Source organism: Oryctolagus cuniculus, chromosome 6 (genome assembly GCF_964237555.1).
Source record: "Oryctolagus cuniculus chromosome 6, mOryCun1.1, whole genome shotgun sequence".
Classification (NCBI taxonomy): Eukaryota; Metazoa; Chordata; class Mammalia; order Lagomorpha; family Leporidae; genus Oryctolagus; species Oryctolagus cuniculus.
Genome location: NC_091437.1, coordinates 121,485,522 through 121,507,545, shown reverse-complemented (window position 1 = coordinate 121,507,545; position 22,024 = coordinate 121,485,522). Strand labels below are relative to the sequence as shown.

The window sequence follows — 22,024 nt, the reverse complement described above, 5'->3', positions numbered from 1 at the left end:
AGGTTGTGGCATTCAAAGATAGATCATCTGTGTTTTGTGTGTGTGTGTGTGTGTGTGTGTTGCTTGTAAGAATAAAATCATGGTGATGATAGGAGGTGTCCACTCCTGATTAGTAATACAATAGCCTTCTAGAATACCAGAGCTGAAGGCTCTTGTCAGATTGTAGTAGACAGTACTCGTGAGACTGCAAGGCCCAGGAATCCAGATTCCGCCAAAACTGGAGCCAGCTGCTGCAGGGGAAGGAACAATTTGTTCTTTTCCTGCCTATCTGGGGAGTTGGGCATGGCCTGAGGCAGGCCACTGTTACCACAGCTGCTTTCCTGAGGGGGAGAACATCATGAATGCCCTCCACACTCCTGCATCCTTCTTGTTCTTGGCAACTGGTCAAATTATTTTTTTCTCAATGATTAAGAAGATAGATTGAAAACTATAAAAATATTTTCAAAAATTTGAGAAAAATGCAGATTTCTTCTTTCAGATAAACTTTTGCTATCTGACCATAAGCCCAGAACGATTCAGAAAGCATGAGTGGATCATACAGTTTTGCAACCTATCTTTTCTTAATTAAATATATTGAAGAAACACTCTAAGATAAGTTTTGTGGGAGGAGCTTGGAAGACATAAAAGAAAGAAATGTTTTTTGTCCTCATGGAGCTGCCCCTCTCCTGGGGGATTGGGTCAATTTTTTCTTGCTACTGAAACAAATTACCATTGATTTAGTGACTTAGACTGCAAAGTTTATTATTTTACACTTCTGTAATCCAAATTATCTTACACTTCAGAAATCCAAAATAGGTCTCACCAGACTGAAACCAGGGTGCTGGCCAGGCTGTATACCTTTGAGCCTTAGACTGGAGCAGTTTGTTTCCTGCCTTTTCCAGCTTCTAAAGGCTGCCCATATCCTTTGGCTTGTGGCTCTTCCTCCATCTTCAAGGGTGCAATGGCTGATCAAGTCTTTCTTCCACTGCGATGTCCATAGTTCTTTCTCTCCTACTTTCCTCTTCCACATTCAAGGACCCTAATGATAATGTTGGGCCAACCCATGTAACTGAGGTGATCCCTTCATTTTAACATTGGCTGATTAGCAATCTTAATTAGCTTTGCCATTTAATCCAACAAATTTATTATATGTTCTTGGGTGTAGGTTATAACTTCTTTGGTAAGCCATCATTCTGCCTACCCTGGATGTTAAACACTAGGATTTTTACTGTTATTGGAGCAAGTAATGGGAGTGCTTCAACCAGGATAGGAGGGATGGTATGACAGTAGGACAGCAGTCAAAGAGGTCTTTCTGGAAAAGGTGACATTTGAGGTCAGAGTTTTAGCTTGTGTGAGAGTCTGGCCAAGGAAAAGGAAAAGTAACTCTAAGGAAAGGGAAAATAATACAACAGAAGCAAGGATATGGCAGCATGATAGAGGATAAAACATGATTGAAATATGGGGTCCAGGAAAGAGAGTTACAGGTGAGAGCTAAGGCTGGAAAAGTCATGTATCGGAAAGTTCCAGCAGGAAACAGAAGGCACCTTCAAAGGGGGCCATCAAAAGTTCTTTTCAAAGTGTTTGGGTTGAGCTAAGAGAAGACATCAAGAAATAATGAATCCTCCTCTCTCTTCAACAAATTATAATAACCAGAAATATTCTCCTTATGCAAGGAGGAGTCACTGAACAATGCTTGGAGCTTTAGATAGAGGAGAGAGCCACCCTGCAGGAGCCACACCTTTAATACAGAAACAACCATGGCCAAACTGGAGCTCAGCATCTGGGAGACAGGCAGATAAATACAAGCTCCAATCTCTTTGTCGTCCCTCATTTTTATCTTTTGCTCTTTCCTTTAACTGGAAAACCCAACTGGAAGCCAGGGGGAAGGGAAGTGTGGTGAACACAGTCTTTATAATTTAGCCCCTTGCAGCTCAGAAGGGAGTCAACCTGGAGGGGAAATTGCAAGCATCAGGTTGAGGACCTTGTATGTTATGAATAAAGAATATGAATTCTATACTGAAGGTTAGAGGAAGCTCTGGAATTATTTTAAGTAGGTCCACCAGTGGCTTTTTGAATCCTGCTATAAGTTTATTTACCACTGCATTTCCCATACTACCTTCATCCCAAAGATAAAATTTTATCTAGTCTCCATCTCTTGTCGTGAGCTCATCTAAGAATCTTGACAAATTGATCTTGTTCACTTTTTGTCATCCAAGGTGTCAATGGCCAATAATCTCTTTTAAAAAAATTCTTACTAAAAAAATTCTTACTTATTTTTATTTATTGAGAGAGAGAGAGAGAGACTGAAAGAGAGAATCTTCCATCCACTGGCTCATTCCCCAAATGCCTACAACAGCAAAGGGTTTGGCCAGAATAAAACCAGGCACCTGGAATTCAATCTGGGCTTCCCATGTGGATGACAGGCACCTAAGTACTTCAGCTATCATCTGCTGCTTCCTAGGGTTGTACATTAACAACAGGTGGAATCAAGAGTAGAGCTGGACCTCAAATCTAGACATTCCAATATGGGATGTGTGTGTCCCAAGTGGCATCTTAAGTACTGCACTTAAGCACACCCCCCCACACCATATAATTCCTTAATGTACTACCTCCCTCGGATAATATTTAGGTTTATTATGAGCCTTCAGGGCTTGGATCAGTTACCTGTAGCCATAATCATGCTGTGTTACAAATCAATCTCAGGGGCTTCAAACATTATGCATTTATTTTAGCTCAGAAGTCTGAAGTTGGGTGATTAATGCTGAAAAAATCCTTGATCTCAACTGGGCTTGCTTACATATCTAGGGGCCATCCAGCTGAGGATTACCCTTATTAACATTGTCTGGCAGTCAAATTGTTTTCCGTGTAACTCTTCGTGTTTCTCTCACCCAACTAGCAGGTTGGCCCAGGCGGGTCCTCAGTACAGTGGCTCAAGGGTAAGAGCAGAGTTAGAAATGGGTAGGCCCTTTTACAAGCCCGGCTGTGTCATAACTGCCATCATCCTATTGGTCAAAGTGAGTTACATGACTAAGTTATTCCATCTCTTTTTTACAAATAATTTTTATTTATTTATTTTTAAAGATTCATTTATTTATTTGAAAGTCAGAGTTACACAGAGAGAGGAGAGGCAGAGAGAGAGAGAGAGAGAGAGAGAGAGAGAGGTCTTCCATCCGATGGTTCACTGCCCAGATGGCCACAACGGCCGGAGCTGCACTAATCCAAAGCCAGGAGCCAGGAGCTTCTTCCTGGTCTCCCACGTGGGTGCAGGGGCCCAAGGAATTGGGCCATCCTCTACTGCTTTCCCAGGCCATAGCAGAGAGCTGAATCAGAAGAGGAGCAGCCGGGACTAGACCCAGCGCCCATATGGGATGCCGGCACTTCAGGCCAGGGTGTTAACCTGCTGCGCCACAGTGCCAGCCCCTATTTATTTTTATTTTTATTTTTATTTTTATTTTTATTTTTATTTTTATTTTTATTTTAGGTTTTATTTATTTTTATTTGAGAGGTAGAGTTACAGAGAGAGAGAAAGAGAGAGAGAGAGAGACAGAGAGAGAGACAGAGACAGAGAGAAAGGTCTTCCATCCGCTGGTTCACTCCCCAGATGGCTGAAACAGTGTAGCTGGGCCCATTTAAAGCCAGTAGCCAGAATCTTCTTCCAGATCTTCCACATGGATACAAGGGCCCAAGAACTTGGACCATCCTCTGCTGCTTTCCCAGGCCATTAATGGATTAGAAGAGGAGCTGCCAGGGCAGGAACTGGTGCCCACATGAAATGCCAGTGCCTCAGGTGGAGGCTAGCCTACTGTGTTACAGCACTGGCCCCTGTTCCATCTCTTGATGGGAAGAACTCTGAAAGCCACATGGCAAAGGACATGGGAGGTAAAGAACTGACAATACTAATGCAATCAGTCTTTCAGTCATTGTTGAGTGCCTACACACAGGCAGTAGAGGCTTATTTATCTATCAAATTATTCAGTTGTTGAGAATCTCCCACTGAAGTTTAAACCCTGCAGTAGCCTTGCTGGATTTGCAATGACAGCTGGCTCAGTTAGAAAGCAGACAGTTGCCCCTAGAAAATAAATGAACACAGATTTCCTTTGGTACACCTAGGCTGGCTGCATTTCTATTTTACATCCCGTTTTTCAGGAGTAATTTAATGCCCCGTTGAGGGTGTGAACTTGAAAGAGCGATGAACTTTCCCTTTTCTTGTCTCCCAGCCTTGTCTCACTGCATCATTCTCCATTACGGGTTGGGAAGTTGGCTCAGTGGTACAGCTGAAGAGATCACAGCAGTGAACTAATGAGATGAACTAAAGGGTTTGATACCTCCTTTATCAGATGAGATTTGTGGTCCCAAAATTCACATTAAATGTGACAATATTTGGAGACAGGGTCTATAAAGAGGTCATTAAGGTTAAATGGGGTCACTTGGGTGGGCCCTAATCTGATGTGAGTGTTGTCCTGGTAAGAACAGGAGATGGGGATACACAGAGGGAAGACCATGTGAAGATACAAGAAGATAGCCATCTCCCAGTCAAGGAGAGAGCCCTCAGAAGGAATTAGCTTCTCTAACATCTTGACCTTACTTCTAACTTCCAGAACTGTGAGAAAATAAATTCCTGTTGTTTAATTATGTGGTCTATGATACTTTCTTATGGAAACGTACATACCCTCTTTGTTAGAGAAGAGAAGCTAGAAGCAGATTCATGAAGAGGGACTCCCTCAACTCCACTCACAGTGTGAGTTGGAGGGTGATTCCAAGCTGGCTGCCTGGTGGAGGCAGTGCCCATGGAGGAAGTTCCAAGAGTTGTTAAGTGGTAGAAAGGTCAGGAGACACCTTCAGAGTGGCCAGTGAAGGCCAAAGATAGATGATGCCTGGGGGCTTTCACATGGCCTTCTCTGAAGGCTTTGCAAACTGCTGTACCTGGCTGCTTGTAGGCTCATGCTGAATCCCATTCATTAGCAAGTTTTTCAGTGGCCTGACTTTATAGGTTCTTCAGTAGCTTCCCTCTTGCTTTTCAGGCCTCCGGTCATCTGAAATGTGGTGTCTTCAGCAAATTTATCCGCCTCATTATGTACGATCCCTCTTCTAGACCATTTAGCCCTTCTCCTGGCTCTTAATAAATAAATACTGATTCTAAGACCAAAACCCAAGAGGCCATACATTTAATTGCTTTTCGTGCTGAGAGAGAATCATTTATTAGCGCTGTGCAAAGCGCTGTGTTTGAAAACTCCAAACCACATGAAACGCTGCAAGTTCTGAGCCAGAGCCGAGTAGAGAAACAGCCAAGTTTCATCTGAACTTTGTTAGGCCCCATGACCTTTCACAAAACCTCAAAGCAAACATAATTCAGCCCCTGGATAGGCTCAAACTCTGAGTTGAGTGCTGTCATTTGTTTGGTTTTGCAGCAGCTGCTTATATCACAAATCCCCACTTCTAGTTTTTTAAAAAAATTCATGAGATGGCTTCAACCCAGTGTGATGTTCTGTTTTATTTTTGTTTTGTAACATGTCTATTAATTGTGAAACTCAAGACTCCTTTGGAAAGCTAGCTCCACAGAACAAGTTGTGGGTTTAGAATGGCCAGGCAAATTGGGACAGAGAGATTGGAGTAGAATCCAGTGAGAAGCCAATTGCAGCATATGATGTGTTTGTTTGCGTGTGTGTGTGTGTGTGTGTGTGTGAGAGAGAGAGAGAGAGAGAGAGAGAGACAGAGACAGAGAGAGAGAGGAGTACAGAGTTAAGAAGAAAACAGTTTTGTTTTAAAGAATAAAGTTTTGGGGCTGAGACACCATCTGACCACAGTGAGGACTGGTATGAATTTGATCTCTTGTAGTTTCCTTATGTCTTTAATTCCAAGATCCCAGAAAGGGATTTCACAGCCATTTCTGTATTACCCTGTATCCAACTGGACCTGCTAGAACACTGCCTCGTTCAAAGAGAGTGGCCTGGAAGTGAATGCTATTATGAGGAGACAGCCTGCCAGTGGCTGCTTGTGTTATAATTGGACTGAAAGAGCAGGCAGGGAGGGCTTCGACTACGAATCAGACACATCCACTGGCTCGGAACAGGTTCCCAAGAGTGGGTAGCAGAGATGAAGCCATAGGAACTAAGCATATACACTTTAACATTACGGTAGTTCAGGCAATCAGACGACTAGAACAAGATTGGAGTCTTCCCCAGGCAGGCTGAGCATGATGATGACATTTAGTGGTCAGCCCATGTTAGGCCAGTCACAGGTAGCTGCCTCAAGTACAAGGCTGGAATCTGGGGACAAGATTCTGATCACTGTATGTTAAAAGTTAGTTTGGAGTAAGAGAAGATGCTCCTGGTGGCGATACCAGAAGAGCAGGACAAGTGGATGCATTAGGATTTCAGAGTGGGAAGTTAGGTCTAAAAGCAGCAGCCTGTTGAACTGAGCCTCACAATCAGGTAAACTGATGCCAATTCATCTGGGAATGAGACTGCAACTACTTATAGCACTTCTTTTTTCTCTTCCCTCCACCAGAAACCTTTTATTAAGGTATAAAAACTTTATGCATTTCATAAATACAACTTCAGGGACACAGTGATTCTTCCTACCCTATCTTCCTTCCCACCCCCACTCCCACCCTTCTTCCTCCTTCCTCTCCTATCCCCATTCTTATTTTTACTGAGGTATTTTCAATTAATTTTATACAATAAGATTAACCCTACACTAAGTAAAGAGTTCAACAAATAGTATGAAAAAAGAAAAATAAATTGTTCCTCAGCAGTGGAGACAAGGGCTGTTCAAAGTCACTGCATCTTGAAGTGTCAGTTTCACTTCTATAGATTACATTTTATGTACTCTATTAGTTACCACAGATCAGGGAGAATATTCGGTATTTGTCCTTTTGGGATTGGCTTATTTCACTAAGTATAATGTTTTCCAGTTGCATCCATTTTGTTGCAAAAGACAGGATTTCATCCTTTTTTTTTTTTTTTTTTTACCACTGTGTAGTATTCAATGGTATACATATCCCATAATTTTTTTTTTTTTTTTGGACTAGCAGAGTGGACAGTGAGAGAGAGAGACAGAGAGAAAAGTCTTCCTTTACTGTTGGTTCACCCTCCAATGGCTGCCGCAGCAGGTGCGCTGTGGCTGGTGTATGGCACTGATCCAAAGCCAGGAGCCAGGTGCTTCTCCTGGTCTCCCATGGGTTGCAGGGCCCAAGCACTTGGGCCATCCTCCACTGCACTCCCAGGCCACAGCAGAGAACTGGCCTGGAAGAGGGGCAACCGGGACAGAATCCGCTGCCCCGACTAGGACTAGAACCTGGTGTGCCGGTGCCGCAGGCGGAGGATTAGCCTACTGAGCTGCGGCACTGACCCCCATAATTTCTTTATCCAGTCTTCAGTTGACACACATTTGGGTTGATTCCATACCTTAATTGCTGTGAATTGCAGTAAACATGGAGGTACAGATAACTCATTTATATGCTGATTTCATTTCTCTTGGGTAAATTCCCAGGAGTGTGATGATTGGCTCATATGGTAGATCTATATTGAGTTTTTTTTTTTTTTTTTTTTTTTTTTTTTTTTGTGACAAGCAGAGTGGACAGTGAGAGAGAGAGACAGAGAGAAAGGTCTTCCTTTGCTGTTGGTTCACCCTCCAATGGCCGCCATGGCCGGCGTGCTGTGGCCGTCGCACCGAGCTGATCCAAAGGCAGGAGCCAGGTGCTTCTCCTGGTCTCCCATGGGGTGTAGGGCCCAAGCACTTGGGCCATCGTCCACTGCACTCCCGGGCCACAGCAGAGAGCTGGCCTGGAAGAGGGGCAACCGGGACAGAATCCGGCGCCCCGACCAGGACTAGAACCCGGTGTGCCGGTGCCGCAAGGTGGAGGATTAGTCTAATGAGCCACGGCGTGGGCCTATATTGAGATTTCTGTGGTATCTCCATACTGTCTTGCACAGTGGATGAACCAGTTTACAGTCACACCAAGAGTGGGTTAGGGTACCTTTTCCCCCACATCATCACCAGCATTTGTTGTTTGATGACTTCTGTATGAGAGCCATTTTATTTTTTTTTTCATTTCTTATCTTTTTTATTTAGTAAATATAAATTTTCAAAGTACAGTTAATGGATTAGAATGGCTCCACCCCCCCCAATTTCCCTCCCACTCACATCCATTTTAAATGAGGTGTTGTGAAATCTCATTGCGGTTTTGATTTGCATTTCCCTGATGGTTAGTGATCCTGAGCATTTTTTCATGTGTCTGTTGGCCATTTGGATTTCCTCTTTTGAGAAATGTCTAAGTTCTTTGCCCATTTCTTAACTGGGTTGTTTGTTTTGTTGTTGAGTTTCTTGAGCTCTTTATAGATTCTAGATATTAATCCTTTATCTGTTGCATAGTTTGCAAATAATTTTCCTCATTCTGTTGGTTGCCTCTTTTTGCTTAATGTTTCTTTTACAATAAAGGAGCTTCTCAATTTGATGTAATCTCATTTGTCAGTTTCAGTTTTGATTGCTTGTACTTCTGGGCTCTTTTCTAAGAATTCTCTTCCTATGCCAATGTCTTGCAGGGTTTCCCCAATGTTCTCTAATAATTTGGTGGCATCATTGTGTGAATTTAAATCTTTGATCTATTTTGAGTGGCTTTTCATGTAAGGTATAAGGTGGGCATCTTGCTTCATATTTCTGAATGCAGAGATCAAACATTCCCACCACCATTTGTTGAAGAGATCTGGCTCTAGGGATTGATTTTGCTCCTTTGTCAAAGATTAGTTGGTTGTAGATGTGTGGATTGATTTCTGAAGTTTCTGTCCTGTTCCATTGGCCTACATGTATGCTTTTGTGCAAGTACCAGGCTGTTTTGATTATAATTGCCCTGTAGTATGTCTTGAAATCTGGTATTGTGATGCCTCCAGCTTTGGTTTTGTTGTTATAAGATTGCTTTAGCTATTTGAGAGCTTTTGTATTTCCATATGAATTTCAACATCATTTATTATATATCTGAAAATATTGTCCTTGTTATTTTGATTGGTATTGAATTGAATCTGTAGATTACTTTTGGTAGTATGGACATTTTGATATTAATTCTTCCAATTCATCAACATGGATGAATTTTCAATTTTTTTGTGTCTTCTATATATTTCTTTAAGGTTTTATAATTCTCATTGTAGAGATCTTATATTATCTTGGTTAAATTTATTTCAAGGTATTTGATTTTTTTTTTTTTTTTTGTAGCTATTGTGAATGGAATTGCTCTTAGAAGTTCTTTCTCAGCCATGGCATTGTCTGTGTATACTAAGGCTATTGATTTTTTTATATCCTTCAACTTTACCAAACTCTTTTTTTTTTTTTTTTTTGACAGGCAGAGTGGATAGTGAGAGAGAGAGAGACCGAGAGAAAGGTCTTCCTTTTGCCGTTGGTTCACCCTCCAATGGCCGCCACGGCTGGCGCGCTGCGGCCGGCGCACACACGCTGATCCGAAGGCAGGAGCCAGGTGCTTCTCCTGGTCTCCCATGGGGTGCAGGGCCCAAGCACTTGGGCCATCCTCCACTGCCTTCCCGGGCCACAGCAGAGAGCTGGCCTGGAAGAGGGGCAACCAGGAAAGAATCTGGCGCCCGGACCCGGACTAGAATCCTGTGTGCCAACGCCGCTAGGTGGAGGATTAGCCTATTGAGCCGCGGCGCCGGCCAACTTTACCAAACTCTTTTATGAGTTCCAATAGTCTCTTAGTGGAGTCTTTTGGATCCCCTATATATAGAATCATGTCATCTGCAAATTAGGATAGTTTGATTCCTCCTTCCTAGTTTGTATCTTTTTGATTTCTTTTTCTTCCTGATGGCTCTCTCTAAAACTTCCAGGAATATATTGAATAGCAGTGGTGAGAGCAGGCATCCTTGTTTGGTTCTGGATCTCAGTGGGAATGCTTCCAACATTCCCCCATTCAATAGTATACTGGCTGTGGGTTTTACATACATTGTGTTGAGGAATGTTCCCTCTATACCCAATTTGCTTAAAGTTTTTGTCATGAAAGGGTGTTGTATTTTATCAAATGTTTTATCTGCATCTATTGAGATAATCATTTGGTTTTTGCTCTTCAATTTTTCTTTTTCTTTTTCTTTTTTTTTTTTTTGGACAGGCAGAGTTAGACAGTGAGAGAGAGAGAGAGACAGAAAGAAAGGTCTTCCTTTTCCGTTGGTTCACCCTCCAAATGGCTGCTACAGCTGGCATGCTGCGCTGATCCGAAGCCAGGAGCCAGGTGCTTCCTCCTGGTCTCCCTTGCGAGTGCAGGGCCCAAGGACTTGGGCCATCCTCCACTGCCTTCCCGGGCCACAGCAGAGAGCTGCACTGGAAGAGGAGCAACCGGGACAGAATCTGGCACCCCAACCGACACTAGAACCCAGTGTGCCACAGCCGCAGGTGGAAGATTAGCCTATTGAGCTGCGGCGCCGACTGCTCTTCAGTTTTTTAATGTTATATATCAAATTCATGGATTTGTGATTGTTGAACCATCCCTGCATACCAGAGGTAAATCCCACTTGGTCTAGATGAATGATCTTTCTGATATATTGTTGGATTTGATTTGCTAGTATTTTGCTGAGGATTTTTGTGTCTATGTTCATCAGGGAAATTGGTCTGTAATTCTCTTTCTCTGTTGTATCTTTTTCAGGTTTAGGAATTAAGGTGATTCTGGCTTCATAGAAGGAGTTTGAGAGCATTTCCTCCATTTCAATTGTTTTGAATAGCTTTAGAAGAATTGGAGTTAGTTCTTTAAATGTCTGGTAGAATTCAGCAGTGAAGCCATCTGGTCATGGGTTATTTGCTGGGAGGGTCTTTATTACTGATTCAATTTCTATTTTGGTTATGGGTCTGTCTAGGTTTTTTATGTCTATATGGCTTAGTTTAAGTAGGATATATGTGTCTAGGAATCTGTCCATTTCTTCTTGGTTTCCCAGTTTGTTGGTGTATAGCTCTTTGTAGTAATTTTTGATGATTTCTTTTATTTCTGTGGTATCTGTTGATTTATTTCCTTTTTCATTTCTAATTTTATTGATTTTGGTCTTCTTTCTCCTCTTTTTTGGCTAGTTGGGCCAGTGGTGTGACAATTTTGCTTATTTTTTGGAAAAAAAGCAGCTCTTCATTTTGCTGGTCTTGTTTTTTTTTGGTTTTAATTTTGTTTATTTCTTCTTTAAATAATTATTTCTTTTCTCACACTAATTTTGAGTTTTGTTTGCTGTTGTTTTTCTAGGTCTTTGAGATGCATTGATAGCTCATCCTTTCCAATTTCTTGATGTAGGCACCAATTGCTATAAACTTCCCTCTTATCACTGCTTTTGCTGATTCTCATAAGTACTGAAATGTTGTATTGTCAACTTCATTCATTTCAAAACATTTTTGATTTCTCTTTTGAGTTCTTGTATGACCCACTATTCATTCAGGAGCATGTTGTTAAGTCTTCTTGTGCTTGCATATGTTCTAGAGATTCCTGAGTTGCTTCATTCCATTGTGGTCAGAGAAGATGCATGGTATGATTTTTTTTTAATTTGCAGAGACTTACTTTATGGCCTACCAGTGTCTATCCTAAGGAAGTTCCATGCACTGGTGAGAAGAATGTGCATTCTGCAACTGAAAGATGAAAAGTTCTGTAGATATCTGTTAGGTCCATTTGGTCTATAATGTTGATTAACTCTGTTGTTTCCTTGCTGATTTTCTCTCTATTGCTGAAAGTGGGGTATTGAAGTCCCCTGTTACTATTGTATGGGAGTCTATGTCTCCCTTTAGATCCATTAATATTTCTTTTAAATAGCCATGTGCCTTGTAATTGGGAGCATAAATGTTTATTATAGTCACATCTTCCTGTTGAATTGATCCCTTAATTGTTACATAGTGCCCTTCTTTATCTCTTTTAACAGCTTTTATGTTAAACTCTATTTTGTCTGATATTAGCATGGCTACACTAGCTCTTTTCTGGTTTCTATTAGCATGAAATATCTTTTTCCACCCTTTAACTTTTAGTCCCTGCATATCTTTGTCAGTTAGATGTGTTTCTTGTAGGCAGCAAAGAGATGGGTCTTGCTTTTTCTTCCATATAGCCAATTTGTACCATTTAACTGGTGAGTTGAAAACATTTACATTCAAGGTGACTATTGATAAGTAACGACTTGACCCTGCCATTTTTCCATAAATATTTCTATTTTTTTATTTTGGATTTTCTTTGTACTTTTACTGGGAGACTTTCTGTCTTCACCTTCTTTTGTAGTGATGACTATGTTTCTGTGTTTCTGTGTGTAGCATATACTTAAGCATCTTTTGTAAGACTGGACAAGTTACAAATTCTTCCAATTTCTGTTTTTTATGGAAGGTCTTTATTTCATCTTCATTCATAAATGAGAGATTTGCAGGGTACAGTATTCTGGGTTGACTGTTTTTTTCTCTTAAGACTTAGAATGTATTTCATCATTCTGACCTAGCCTTTAGGGTTTCTGATGAGAGTTCCACTGTGAGTCTAATTGGAGAACTCCTGAAAGTAATCTGGCATTTCTTTTGTGCATATTTTATAATCTTTTCTTTGTGTTTAACTGTGGAGAGTTTGACTACAATGTGTCATGATGAAGGTCCTTTCTGGTCACGTCTATTAGGAGTTCTATGTGCTTCTTGTACTTAGATGTCCTTTTCTTTCTCCAAATTGGGGAAGTTTTCTGTATTATTTCATTTAAAAGGCATTTTAATCCTTCCTCTCTTTCCACACCTTCACAAACTTCTAAAACCCATATGTTGGGTGGTTTGATAGGATTCCATAAATCTCCAACAATGTTTTTTCATTTTTTTTAAAGATTTATTTTTATTTGTTTGCAAGACAGAATTACAGAGAGAGGTAGCAACAGAGAGAAAGGTCTTCCATCAGCTGGACCCCAGATGGCCGCAACGGCCGGAGCTGAGCCAATTTGAAACCAAGAGCTTCTTCCAGGTCTCCCATGCGGGTGTAGGGGCCCAAGGACCTGGGCCATCTTCTACTGCTTTCACAGACCATAGAAGAGAGCTGGATCAGAAGAGGAGCAGCTGGGACTAGAACTGGCACCCATATGGGATGCCAGCGCTTCAGGCCAGGTCTTTAACCTGCTGTGCCACAGCGCCAGCCCCTGCTTCTGATTACTTCTAAGTAATCCTACAATCAACTTTTTGAGTTCTGTCTCCAGCATTTCTTCAATCTTTTCATCTTCACATACTCATATTGAAGTGTTGTGTTTCTTTGGGGGCATAATGTTGTTTTCCTTATTCCTGTTTCTTGAATTTCTGAGTTTATTTTTAGGCATTTGTGGAGCTACTTGTTTTTTTTCCCCCTCCAGTGGCTCAGTGGAGTGTCTGCTCTCTCAGTGAATACTCAGAGGCATGTGCTGGATGTGGCCAGGGAGCTCTGTTCACTGCTCTAGGATGAGGGGCGAGTCCAAGGTGCCACCGAAGTTGGGCATGGCGAATCTCCTCTTTTTTTTTTATCTTTTTTTTAACTTTTATTTAATGAATATAAATTTCCAAAGTACAGCTTATGGATTACAATGGCTCCCCCCCTCCCCATAACTTCCCTCCCACCCGCAACCCTCCCCTTTCCCTCTCCCTCCTCCCTTCCATTCACATCAAGATTCATTTTTTTTTAATTAGAGCAGAGGGTTTGATCAACTCTGTTGGCATAGTCTCATGTTTACCTCCTCTCCTCCAAGGAAACCAATTCCCTGGGCGCTAGCCCCAGTGGGTGCAAAATTCATCCACGCTGCCATAAACATCACACAATGGATCTGTGCAGTCTTCAGTGTGAGCACAGATCCCACAGCAATGACCCTCAACAGTCAATCAGGAGCCCTGAGTATGTAGAGCCACTCACAATGATGGCCCAGGAACCCAGCCATACCCTGGACCCTCCCACCCAGCCACACTGTTTTCACAGTCCCAGCACAGAAGGCTCCCACAGTCATGAGTGCCCAGGCAGTCAGTGCTCCCAGCCAGACGCAGGTGTCTCCTCTCAGCTGATTGCTGTGCAAACGAACACAAGCTAGTACAGCTGTTACATATGTCCAAAATGGTACCCTCTCTTCTCAACTAGTTACTGGATGACTGTGGCAGGAGGTTGAGAGAGAGAAATGTGCCCCTCCCCCCTTTTCCTCTAGGTTGGCAGGTATACTGGTCCCCCATTGGGCTTCAAGATGGACATTCCAGGCTTTTCCTGCTAGTGGCTTGGGCTGCTGCAGTCTGTTGTCATCTCACTCTCCAAAGCTGGTGCTAAGACTCCCAGCTGCTGGGGTCCTGAGTTATGCGTGTCTACACCCTTCACATAGAGTCAGAGGGTCCCTCTGATTTGCTATGGAGTTTCCTCTGCAGTTTTTATCCCTAACTCTTCCCTGAGATTTCATTCTTTCCACTTTTTAAAAACTATCTTCCCCTAGACTAGAGCAATATGCTCCCTCCCTATTCCACCATCTTGGAATCAAAAACCTTCTTTTTTCTCCCAGCACTTCGATCCCTGCCCTCTTTTACTACTGATGTGGCTGGAAACAGCTTGAGGTGGGCAGAGAGGGGATTTGTGGAAGGCAATGAGGTCATAGAAAGAGAAGTTGTAGATCAGGCGGGGCATTGCAGGTCATTGTGAGGACTTGCTAGGTAAAGAAGGATCCACCGGCTGGTACTGTGGCTCACTTGGCTAATCCTCTGCTTGCGGTGCCGGCACCCCGGGTTCTAGTGCCGGTTGGGGCGCCGGATTCTGTCCCGGTTGCTCCTCTTCCAGTGCAGCTCTCTGCTGTGGCCCGGGAAGGCAGTGGAGGATGGCCCAAGTCCTTGGGCCCTGCACTCACATGGGAGACCAGGAGGAAGCACCTGGCTCCTGGCTTCGGATCAGCGCAGCACGCTGGCTGTAGCAGCCATTTGGAGGGTGAACCAACGGAAAAGGAAGACCTTTCTTTCTGTCTCTCTCTCTCTCTCACTGTCTAACTCTGCCTGTCAAAAAAAAAAAAAAAAAAAAAAAAAAAAAAAGGATGCACCAACTCAGCAGCATTTTTTCTTCTGTGCAATGTTTCAAGTCCAGGAACCACAGGATAAAATTTGACCTCTTTTCCTATATTTCATCTGATAAGTAAATCAAATCCAAATCATTTACATTGGCATGCTTTTTGAAAAACAACTCCCTGAATTTGATACTGTTATTGGTTATATAGTTTTACATGAGTCCTACAGAAAGGAATCAATAAAATTTTGGCCTTGATGTTTAGACTTCACTGTTTTGGACTTTCATATTGTTTTCAGAGATATTTACTGCCTATGCTTATGAATGTAAATATTATAATAACAATTACACCAAAATTGAATTTTTCTTGAAAAAGCTTTTTTAGGATCAATTTTAATTCAGTCCTTTCATAATGCTTTCAGAAAACAGTTAAACCATTCTTATTTTTATTCCAATAAAATGATTATTATTCATATTAATAGGATCATTATTTTCTTGTATGATTCATTTGACTCAACTTTTTCTTGATTGCATAGTCTGTGATTATATTTTCTTTTGCACAGAAATTATTTCTACCAAGTTTATTTCTTGGGTTAAATTACCTGAATATATAGACTTGATTCTGGAGTGAGCTTTGGCATAGCAATTAAGACACCACTTAGGATGTCTGTATCCCGTATCAGAATGCCTGGGTTCAAGTCCTGGCTCCACTTCTGATTCTAGCTTCCTGTTAATGTTCACACTGGGAGGCAGCAAGTGATGGCTGTGACACCTTTATGGGTGATCTGGATTGAGTTCTGGGCTCTTGACTGTCTGGCTCAGCCCTGGCTGTTGAAAGCATTTGGAGAGTAAACTAGCAGATGGAAGATCTCTTTCTGTATCGCTCTGTGTCTGCCTTTGAAATTGAAATGAATAAATTCAAAATTTTAAAAGCCTTGGTTCCTCTATTCTCTTTCAGCTAAAAGTGCTTAAAATAATGTACATATTTAGGTAGTGTTAATTTTGGTTTAAAAATTTATTTCTACCAAGTCTGCTTCCTAGTTCTAATTCTTTAGGTTTTCATCTGTAATAAACCTCACCAGATACAGTCTTAGCCAATGTTAGCTTTATTCTGTGCTGTTTCTTCCAGCAACCTTCATTGAGAGTTAGATAAAGGGCTGCTGATTGGTAAGGTTTCAGTGGAACAACAGTCAAAAAGCACATTCACAGGAACTAGATGGAGGACAGAGTCTAAACACTGTGGTAAAATGTCTTGCTCCAGCACTCTGTTCTCACTAGCCCACCATGATGTCCAAACCAAGTGACTCTGGGTTTGCAAACAGTTGCACCTGTTGGGAAGATCCCTGGGTCAGCTTGTGACACTTGTGCTTGTCACTAATGGTGAGTGCTGGTGGGAAGGCTGTGCTGGAAAAAGTCCAAAAGACACATGGCTGCCTCATTATGACAAAATTCCAGAACAAAGCAAAAAATTTTGGCCCAAGATTTTTCTTCCCAGGTTACAAAGTTTCTGGATTTGCATTTCTTTAATTCATCACAAAACTTTATGTGAAGTGTAGAAGTTAACATAGATATAGAGAAGGAAAGAGATGGTAGTTAGCACTTCAGGAGTCTGAAATTTGCAGAGTTGAAGTGAGGAAGACTGACACAAGTATGCAGAACAGGCTGTGAACTGTATGGGAGGGAATAAGCATGTGGGACCAGGAATCCTGGTCTCCACTATCAGGGTATTCCAAGGAACCTTCTTTCTTGTTTGGGGGATGTAGGACCATTTATTTGGTCTCTTTGAATGTCAGTTCCCTCATCTACTAAACTCTAAAGACCTCTTGAGGTGGTTGTGAAGTTAAGAAGCATAGGGATGCTGAAGCTAATGAGAAAGGCAATGCAAATTGCAGTTACTACTGAGAAGTGGTCTAAAGCTTCAGAAAGCAATCACTTTTCAAGAAAAAGCTTCTTATCCTGTCCTGTCTTTTTTCTCCTTCTTCTTTCCCTCCCTATACCTGCCATCCCTCCACCTCCCAATAATCTTAGGGTAAGAATGGCCAGCTTTGTGATTTAGAATGGATTTTCAGGTCACATGCTATTGTTTGAGCTAGAGATTGAGTTCATCCACATGATTGGTTAATCAATCATTCCTATGTCATGAAGCTTCCATAACATTATGGACACAGAAGCTCATGTAAACCTCCTGGGTTGGGAAAGCTCCATGCATACAGCCACATGCTAATGCTAGCAAGGTAATGCATCCTGAGGATAAAGGAAGTGACATGTTTGGCACTCCATCCTATAGGTCTCTTCATTAGATGACATCAATGAATCATGTCCCTATTTTTTTTAAACTTTTATTTAATGAATATAAATTTCCAAAGTACAGCTTATGGATTACAATGGCTTCCCCCCAATAACGTCCCTCCCACCTGCAACCCTCCCCTTTCCCCCTCCCTCTCCCCTTCCATTCCCTATAATAAATGTCAATGCAAATATAAGTACAATAGATTTCATTGAGACTATGAAACTTATAGCGAATTATTGAAACTTGGGATGGTTTGGAAAAACTCTTGAATATAGTTGGCATCAGAAGTGAGGGTGGTCTTGGGTTGTCTCTTCCCTCTAAGTTTGTCATTGGACCATAACTCCTTGCCTCTGAGGTCGGATGTCTCAGGGGGCACTGGCAGCTTGGAAGACTGTGCCCTTACTCTTGCAGATTGGTTAGCTGAAGGCACCACTTCCACTGGTTCTTATGTCATCCTCCAAAATCTGAAAACTTGATTCACTGAATCATGTTTGTCATCTTTGATGATTTCTGGAATGGGAGACTGAAAAGAAACAATTTTCAGGTACTTACTTGTTTTGAGATGTGGGTGAAATATATTGGAGTGGTAAAGTTTAAGTGCCTTTAGGGATACATAAAAGTTTACCCATATTATTCTTGTGGCCAATTCATTCAACAAATTCTTATGTATCTCTTACCATGGGGCAGGCAGTGTTGTAAATGCTGTAATTCATTCAATGTTGATAATGACTCTTGAAGCAGACTATTAAGATGATTCCTGTCATTATACAATATGCCTCTCATTTTTCAGCTTATGCATTAATTGCTGATTTCCCACTATGAAAAAGCAGGATTTAGCTTTCTTTCACATACAGGTATGGGCATTTTTTCACATACACACACACACAATATACACTTTACATCCCCCAAATTTCCCAATATGTTTATGTTAGACTTTGAGTTAGTTTAGTAAAAGTAAAAATTATTCACAGCAGATTTGTATTGTACAGTAAGAACACTCATCCTTAGCTGCCTAGCATTTTGCTTTCTTGGTGTCTATAATTACCTTACTGATTGAATATTCATTCCTGGATCCCACTTATTCCTCTTCCTTGGTATACTGCCACATACTATAGAAACATTGTGTTCATCAGGGGTCAGTCAAGAGGCAGAACAACACATCAATTACTTTAACAAAGGGTATCACAGGCGATTGCTAGTGAGTTGAAAAAGGTAAGAACTGAAGTGCCACAAGGTGGTAACTACAGGAAATCCACACTGAGAATAGAACTGGTGAACAAAGGAACCATTGAGAAGGTTTGGAAGTAGATCTCTGTAGGGCTGGGACTCAGACCTATGGGAAAGGAGTATTGTTAATTTGGGGTTGGGGCCCCAGAGTTTAGAGTATACTGCTGAGACTTGTGTCTAGTGATGTTATCGAGGGGATAGGGTACAAAAACCGCCAACTGGAGCCCACTGCTGTTTCTTGGGTGAAAAATCATTGAAGGGAAGTAACAGGAAGCAAACAACAAGAAACATCCCTCTGCCTCCTCCAGCCTCACAGTCACCCCCACCCCTCACTCATGCCCCCTTGTTGGCAGAAATGAACATGCAGCCAAATGAGAAAGCAGAACTGGTCTGCAGAGGCCAGACCTGGCATCACCAACACTGAAAACAGTAGGGTGGGAGTAGGGCAGGATGGGCAGTAGTTAATAAAACCTTGGCTTAGTAAACCTCAGGAAGCTACTGCTAAGGTATTTTTGCCTTTTTGCTTTTTGTGTGGCTTGTGCATAGAATTCTAGACCATATATAAGTTTCCCTCATCTGTCTTCTAGCTTCAACTGTAATTGTTGAGTAGTATAATGTTGAGTAGTATAATGTCATTCTATTCTTGACTCTTTGTTTGAAACTGATTTATTCCTCTCTCAAGCTTATATAAACTACTCTATGTCATCTGCTGAAATGTCCTGATGATATGCCTTGGTGTAAGTCTGTTTCAGTGTTTCAGTGTTCTGAGTTGTCAGCCTGTTTGGTCTAGGTACTTGCATTCTTCAGTTCTGAGAAATTTCTTACATTACTTTTTCCATGATTTGATTCCTCTGTTTTCACTCTCTTTCTCTTCCCATTTCCCTTCTCTTAGATGGATGTGGGGCCACCTAGAATTGTTACGTAACTTTCTGATCTTTCACTCTTGTTTTATATTTCTTTTCTTTTTGCTCTAATTTCTGTACATTTCCCCAACTTTCATTTTTCATTCTACTAAGTGTATCATTTATGCACTCATATTTTTAATTCCAAGAGCATATCGTTTTTTTGTTCTTATTTTGTAGTCTTGTCTTTTTTATCCATGAGTCTTTATTTTTTATGGAAGTTTCCTTTTCCTGCTTAATGTCTCCTCATATTTGCTATTAGCTGTTTAACCTAATTAGTGTACCATTCTAATTTTAAAAACATGTGTTGGAGCCAGCATTGTGGTGTAGTGGGCTAAGCTTCTGCCTGCAGCACTGGCATCCCATATGGGCGCCTAGTCTAGTCCTGGCTGCACCACTTCTAAGTCAGCTCTCTGCTGATGTGCCTGGGAAAGCATCATAGGATGACCCAAGTCCTTGGGCTCCTGCCACTCGTGTGGGAGACCTGGATGATGCTCCTGGCTCCTAGCTCCTGGCTTCAGCCTGGCCCAGTCCTGGCCATTGTGGCAATTTGTGAAGTTAACCAGCAGATGGAAGAGCCTCTCTGTAACTTTGCCTTTTAAATTAAAATAAAATAAATCTTTAAAAAATAAGTTGTCTTTATTTTTGTCCACCTTTAAATAATTATTAGAAGTAGTAACTCCTTTTTTCTAAATCAGTCTTGAATTTCTTTTAACAGTCAGAGCTTAGTGTGAACTTAACTTTAGTATTTTTGTTGGCAAACACATGCAGGAGTCTGCTTGCAATATATACTCATGTAGTTGTCTTACACACAAAGGATTCAGGGGTCACATTGTGCATTTAATGACCCATCCCCACCCTCTAAGGTACTAACATCAGTTAAAACTGCTATAATATTTTATTAGTTTTTGTAATATCCTCTATCTTGAGTTCACATTTTTTTTTTCTGGATGAGAGCCAATATAAGAGATGTAACCAAAATGTACCTTGTCATAAACAGGAGTATCTGAACCACACATGTCGTATTTCCAGTAAGGAGCTTACCTCACACACTGATCATCTCTGCCACGTTAGATGGTGCTTTGTAAGACCCAAGAGGAAATATTAGGAGTATGTTATGTGCTAACACCTGATTATTGCACTAATAATGTTCCAAGAATGTCATTTATCACAGCAGTAATTAGCAACAAATAAGCCACTGAATTCTCTGAACTCTACTAAATAGTCAAAGAATAATCATGCTTTTCCCTCCAAGAAAGGACCCTGAGAGGTCTTTTAATTCAATCACCTCCTTTTCTGTTTGGGATGACAGCCTAGAAGGAGTCAATGATGTGCTGCAAGCCGCATACCTGGGGCCTAGACAGGGCCTCCAACTTCTGTTTTCTACAGGAGTCTTGAATAACTCCTATGGACTCTGACTAGCCCTACCCCCTTGCATGTGACTATTCCTGAAGGCAGTATGGGTTTTCCAGGGTTAGCTGCTTTTATGTATACCTGTAGTCAGGGTCTGTGGGAAGTCCTTATAGAAGAATGTGAAGCCCATGTAGACAGTCCCCCTTCTTCATAAGAGAAGTTCTTGGAAATGAACTCCAGTGTGATAACTTGGACCCCATATGTTTGCAGTGCTGGTTGATGGGGCTATCAGACTTCACTCCAGTAGATTCCATCTCTTCAAAATCTGCTATGTTGGGGCTGGTGCTGTGGCATACTGGGTTAAGCTTCTGCCTGTGGCACCAGCATCCCATGTGGGTGTATGTTCGAGTCCTGGCTGCTCCACTTCTGATCCAGCTCCCTACTGATATCCTGGTAAATCAGTGGAAGATGGCCCAAGTACTTGGGCCCCCGCACCTGTGTGGGAGACCAGGAGAAGCTCTTGGCTCCTGGCTCTTGCCTTCAGATTGGCCCAGTTCTGGCTGTTGTGGAGTGAAGCAGCAGATGGAAGATATTTCTCTCTGTCTCTCCTTCTCTCTGTCTATAACTCCCTCTCAACTAAATAGATGAATCTTGAAAAAAATCTGTGTCCAGTACAATATGTTCCTTACAATTGTGTGATTTTTAAAATAATAGGTGATCAAGATCTTTCCTGAGAGAAGCCTCTACTAGACCAGAGCTGTTTCTTAACGCCTGTCTTAGGTGTACATTATGCTGCAATGCTAATATCTGGGCATGTACCACACGTGCAGCATTGCTGGAGACTGTGTAGCTGTACTCACCTTTCATTTAACAGCCAAAGCTGAAGAGTCTAGGAAAAGGAGTGTTCCTCTTCCTGTCAGTCATCTGTGGCCTCTTGTTTGGGGTCTTATACTCAGAAACCTTTACGATAGAGAAAGCATGAATCAACAAATTTCTTTTTTTTTCTTTTTTTTTTAACTTTTATTTAATGAGTATAAATTTCCAAAGTACAGCTTATGGATTACAATGGCTTCCCCCCCATAACGTCCCTCCCACTAACAAATTTCAAAAGTATCCTCCTAATTTTATTCCCAGATGTGCTCTGCTAACTTACCCCAAACACTTAATGGGCATCAGGGCTTGGCTTCTGAGTTCTGTAAACTGGCAATGCTAGACTCCCTCTCATGTTCTGCATGTTGCTGTGATCATCCACTTTTGAGGAATAACCGATCCTCAATACCCAATTCCATTGTTTCCTTTCCTAAAGTAACTGGG

At 41.6% G+C, this 22,024-nt stretch overlaps 1 long non-coding RNA gene across 1 annotated transcript in view; it reads left to right on the top strand.

The window, feature by feature from the left end:
- The window catches only part of LOC127490737 (uncharacterized), a 71,666-nt gene that overhangs the window by 7,191 nt on the left and 42,451 nt on the right, over window positions 1–22,024 (top strand). The gene's annotated exons all lie outside the window — the stretch shown is intronic.